This window comes from Dermochelys coriacea, chromosome 7 (genome assembly GCF_009764565.3).
Source record: "Dermochelys coriacea isolate rDerCor1 chromosome 7, rDerCor1.pri.v4, whole genome shotgun sequence".
Taxonomy (NCBI): Eukaryota; Metazoa; Chordata; order Testudines; family Dermochelyidae; genus Dermochelys; species Dermochelys coriacea.
This window is the reverse complement of record NC_050074.1, coordinates 30,324,192-30,330,191: the sequence shown is the minus strand read 5'-3', so window position 1 is coordinate 30,330,191 and position 6,000 is coordinate 30,324,192.

Below are 6,000 nucleotides of genomic sequence, written 5' to 3'. Positions count from 1 at the left end.
ACAGCAAGGGCAACTAAACTGTCTGGGGAAGGAGCAAAACAGTGACAGTCACTAGTGCAGACCAAGTACACAAGCTCAAGATAAAGGAATCCAGGAAGCAGGACAGAGACATACCAGCCAAGAATGCAGGCATCATGGTCCAGTGAGTGGCATGAAAGGCAGAAAGGAAAATGCCCAGCCTATGGACAATGGTGCAAGGGATGTGGAATATAGAACCACTTTATGTCTCAATGCCAGTACATGTAGTGACTGAGGATGTAGCAACTTCCAATGGGAAAGAGGAGATCTCTTTAGCAGATCCAGAGACACTCACTCAATGTCCATGCACTGTAGGAGAAAGCTGCCCACCATTAAAATGCCATATTTGCAACTATGCTATTGGATCGACAACCGATTGGACTCCAGATGGACTGCAGAGCCATCTGCAATGTAATCCCAGCAACAATGATGAGCACCAATATTAGACTGGAGGAATGTGACTAAGTGCTGGTGATATTCATTCTGAGGCTAGTGGGCAAATGTAGATGCTTGATTAGAAACCCACGAGACAAGAGACATTGCTTGAAGCACACAGTAGTTGATATACAGAAGCACCACCCACTGCTGAGCAGCTGGGCAGTACAAGCCATGGATCTGATAATAACACAAGAATACCTTCAACATGAGAGAGGAGGGAGAACAGTCACTGTGAGCCCTATCCGGCACATATCAGAATATCTATATAATAAGATCCCACAATTGTCACCTGTTTGTGTGTCACTCAGAGGCCTAGACTGTCTGTGGACTCAGTGTGAAGGGATGGAAGCAGCTACAAGCATGGCTGTGAGCTCTTTTGGTTCAGAATATCACCAGGTTCAATCATCACTGGGTTTCGCCGTTTGTTAATGTCCATTCTTTAAGTTCTCAGCCATTTTGACTTTACAAATTACACCTGTGTTTCGTACAGCTACAGTAAGGCATTTATCCAGGCCAGGCCAAGAGTTCTAGACCATTGTGAGATCAGAGGTAACTCAACCAATCACCACCCTTGCTCTACAGCTAACTTGCATGCAACAGTTTCATTGGTCATATGAGGGAGACAGCACAGGTGGTGAATTACTTGGCCCACCTGCCACACCTATGTGACAGCATGGGCTTTCGGCAATTAGGAAAGACATATCTCATGGAGACGGACACCAAGAGGACAAGCTGAAAATAGAAACAGACCCTCATGTGCAGCTTGTGAGACAACCAAAATGCAGAGACCACCTTCTGTAGGTAAAAGAGACAAGCTTTCAAGCTACATTTGTGTATCTCAACACTTGTCTCTCTCACCAACAGAAGTGGTTCCAATAAAAGATATGACCTCACCCACCTTGTCTCTCTAATATCCTGGGCCCAACACAGCTACACCAACACTGCAAACACTGCAAACAACACTGCGTGGGATGTCACAAATGGGTTCTGCTGTGTTGAGCTAAATGAGCCATCTAGCCACCTTTTGGCAGGCACTGCAGGATCTGAATGCCATTGGCATCAGCCCCGGAGGTGTTCCATCGTACATAGATAAAGATGAATGAGTCACTGGCCTGGAAGTTGCTGGTTGCTTAGGGACCAGAGATCATGACCCGATTACATTCAAAATGGGTAAACAGAAAACAGTCCCAACCAGTAACATAGACTTGATTCTTCAGAAGGGCTAATTTCCCAAAGTTGAGGAAAATTATATGTGAAATTGATTGGGAGGAAAAAGGTAAATGGAAAAAATGTGAACAAAAACTGGAAGTTCTTTAAGAAGAGCAGATCTTTTAGAAAAACATTCAGTCTTGATTTTAAAATTGTCAGTGATGGAGAATCCACCACAGCCCTTAATAAATTGTCCTAATGGCTAATTACTCTCACCATTAAATATGTATGGCTGATTTCCAGTCTGAATTAGTCTAGCTTCAACTTCCAGCCATTGGATCATGTTATACCTTTCCCTGCTAGATTGAAGAGCCCATTATTAAATATTTATTCTACATGTAGGTGACTGAGATCAAGTCACCCTTTGACCTTCGCTTTGTTAAGCTAAACAGATTCAGCTCCTGGAGTCTCTCACTCTAAGGCACGTTTTCTAATCCTTAAACCATTCTTGTGACTCTTCTCTGAACCCTCTCCTATTTATCAACATCCTTCTTGAATTGTGGGCACCAGAACTGGGTACAAGATTCCAGCAGCGATCTCATCAGTGTGCAATACAGAGGTAAAACAACCTCTTTACTCCTACTCAAAATTCCCCTGTTTATGCATCCCAAGATCGGATTAGCTATTTTGACCACAGCTTCACACTGGTAGCTCATGTGAGGTTGATTACCCACCATGACCCCCAAATCTTTTGCAGAGTCACTGCTTGCCAGGATAGAGTCCCCCATCCTGTAAGCTTGGCCCACATTTTTTGTTCCCAGATGTATACATAGGGTTACCATACGTCCGTATTTTCCTGGACATGTCCAGCTTTTTGGTTCTTAAATTGCCATCCGGGAGGAATTTTTAAATATCTAAAAACGTCCGGGATTTTGCCATTATTATTTTTCCCCAAAGAAGAGTTGATCATTCAAGAAAGAGAGTGAATGTTGATCATTCGAGAAAGAAAGTGAATGTTGATCACTCAAGAGAGTGCCCACTTTTTCCCCCTGGCTCCCAGCACTTGCACCAAGAAACAGCTGTTTTGCATGGCTGGGAGGGAGGGGGGAGGAGGGGGAACGCAGTGCACTCAGGGAGGAGGCGGGGCCGGAGCAGGGATTTGGGGAAGGGGTCCAATGGGGCAGGGAGTGGGCAGAATTGGGGCAGGGACTTTGGGGAAGGGGTTGGAATGGGGGCAGGGAAGGGGTGGAGTTGGAGCGGGGCCGGGGGGGCACGAGCAAATACCGCCCGCCATGGAGTGTCCTCTTTTTTGAATGCTCAAATATGGTAACCCTATATACATCGACATTTAGCTGTACTAAAACACAATTTGTTTGCTTATGCCCAGTTTACCCAGCAATCCAGATCACTCGGAATCAGTGACTTGTCTTCTTCCTTACTTACCACTCCCCCAATTTGTGTATCATCCACAAACTTGATCAAGTCCAGGAAAAAGGGCTGCAGGCCATGCCTACAGAATGGGGACTCTATCCTGGAGAGCAGTGACTCTAGAAGGATTTAGGGGTCTCAGTGTATAAGCAACTCAACATGAGCTCCCAGTACCATGCTGTGGCAAAAAGGGCCAGTGCAACCCTTAACTGTGCAGACCGAGGCATAGTGAGAAGGAGCAGTGAGGGGATTTTACCTTTGCATACCACACTAGGGAGACCAGTGCTGTAATGGTGCGTTCAGCTCAGGAGGAGGGGCCACAATTTAAAAAGGGTGTTGAACAATTGGAGAGGGTGCAGAGAAGAGCCACAAAAATGATCCAGGGGCTGGAGAAAGTGTCTTAGAATGTGACTTAAAGAACTCCATCCGCTGAGCTTCTCAAAGAGAAAGTAGAGAGGTGACTTGATGACAGTGTCACAGGGAGACAATACTTGTTACTAAAGGGCTCTTTAGGCTATCGGAGAAAGGCAGAATAAGAACCGCGGGAAGCTGAAGCCAGCCACATTCCACTGAGAAATAAGACGCCCATTTTTAACTATGAGGATGATTCACCATTGGAACAAACCCTCAATGCAAGTGGTGGCTTCTCCTTTCCTTGATGTCTTCAAATCCAGACTGGCTGCTAGCTGGAAGATGCTTGAGACAAACCCAAGTGATTGAGCTCGGAATGTGGTGACATTATCTGACCTGTGCTATCCAGGATGTCAGACTAAGTGATCTAATGGGCCCTTCTGGTAAGAATCTATGTCTCTATGAACCAAGCATTAGAGGGGCTCTCGAGCATCAAGACTGGTGATGATGACATTCTTCTTGGAGGAGAAGGAGATGTCAAAGAGGAGACAATCCAGACCATGACACAAAGCTGCAACACCCTCACACAGGTGTCAGGAGCAGAAAATTAGGCTGGATGCCAACAAGCTGAAGAGCATTGAAGTCCCCTACTACATCAGACATCTGTTGCCTTCTGAGGAACTCCAGCTGGACCCTAAGAAGTTGAGAGCCATTAAGGACAGCCCAGAGCAAAAGATGTGAAGGGAATTCAGCGATTTATAGGGATGGGTTTGCTGTCTTTCCAGATTCTGTGCACACCTCTCAGAAGCCAGTGAGGCTGTGATGCACTCCCACACTGATGCAGCATAGGGAAGGTTGGAGAAACAAGAGTAGGCTTTGAAAGAGTAAAGAAAATCCTAAGTAAGGTACCAAAAATAAAGTCCTAAAATTCTGCATAGCAGTAAGAGTTGCAGGGCATTGTCTCAGAAGGAGACTAGGAGCAGTACTGATGCACAACCAGCAGCCCAGAGCATTAGCTAGCAGACCCCTGACAAATGCACTAGACAGAAAGGAAGCTACTGGCAGTGCTCGTTGGAAAGAAACTCTTCCATTAGTTCACCCTGGGACAAGGGCGGCTCTAGCCATTTTGCCAGCCAGGGTGGAAAACGTTTTTGCTCCCAACTCCCGCCACATGCAAGCATGGCTGAGAATAAAAAAAGCCCAAGGGCTGGCCAATCCGAGATCAGACTGGAGGGGAAAAAACCCAAAACCCAGTGGCACAGTGGTACAGCACCCCCTGGAAGTTGGTGCCCAGAGTGACTGCCCTGCTTGCCCACTCCTAGAACCAGCCCTGTCTTTGGGCACAAGGCGGAAGTGCGGTCTGATCACAAGCCATTAGAAAATGTCAGGAAGAAGCCACTGCTGAGCACACCCAAGCAATTACAATGCATGTTATTGAGACTCCAATGTGATGAGGCAAGGATAAGGTACTGCCCGGCTGAGGAAGGTCGCTGCTGGTGGCAGATACACTGAGCAGGGCAGACTTTCCAGTGTCCCTGCCCCTGATGGCTCTGTGGGACAGGAGACGGAGTCTATCCACAGGCTTCAATACCTCCACATCTCCAATGGGAGGCTCCAGGCAATCCAAGAAAGCTTTGAACAGGATGGGGCAGTAAAATGATTCAGACACCCAGGGGCTAGAAGACAAGAAGCAACGCCCCAGGAGGTTATACCTCACCAGCCAGTGAGGGTGAGCTGGGTGTGCAAGGCAGGATTTTGTTTAACAGGACTAAGCTGTAATTCCAGCCGAGTTAAGAGCTGACATAAAAGAATCTAAGGCCAGAAGGGCCCACTGTGATCATGTAGTCTGACCCCTCATGTAACACAGGCCCTAGGGCTGCCCTGAATTAATTACCATTTACACTAGAGCAGAGTGATTAGAAAAACATCCAACCCTGGTTTAAGAATTGCCAGTGATGGAGAATCCACCCCAGCCCCTGGGAAGTTGTTCCAGGGGTTAATTCCCCTCACTGGTACAAATGTGCACTTTAGTGCATGCTGAATTTGGCTGAATTTCCAGCCACTGGAAAATTTGTTAGACCTTTGTCTGCTAGATGGTAAAGCCCATCATCAGCCTCTGTTCTTAATATAGGTACTTATAGCCTGGGGTCAAGTGACCTCCTAACCTTCTCTTGGTTAAACCAAATACACCGAGCTCCGCTCCGGGAGTCTCTCACTAGAAGGCTTGTTTTCCAGCCCTTTAACCAGTTTCATGGCTCTTCTCCTGGGATGGCCACATGCTCCCCATGTGGGGCTAGAGGTACGCCTGAGCTGATCCAAGGAGAAAATGCCCAGCTGAGACCATGCATGGACCAGTGTGAATGTGCAAAGAGCAACCGAGCCTCTATGGGCCTCATGAAATCTCCTCCCCGGGAAAAAGCCAGACCCATTCACGCATGATGTCAGGAGCCGTCTGCTCACAGTGGATCGTTACACTCGGGTCTGGCAGGCAGACTCTCTGGAGGTACTGGGGTAAGACCTCTGATCAGGAACCTGAAGGCACATTTTGTAAAGGTATTGTGGGGGTTCTGGCCTCTGGGCGCAGCCAATGGTCACAGCACACTGCTGCAAAATTCA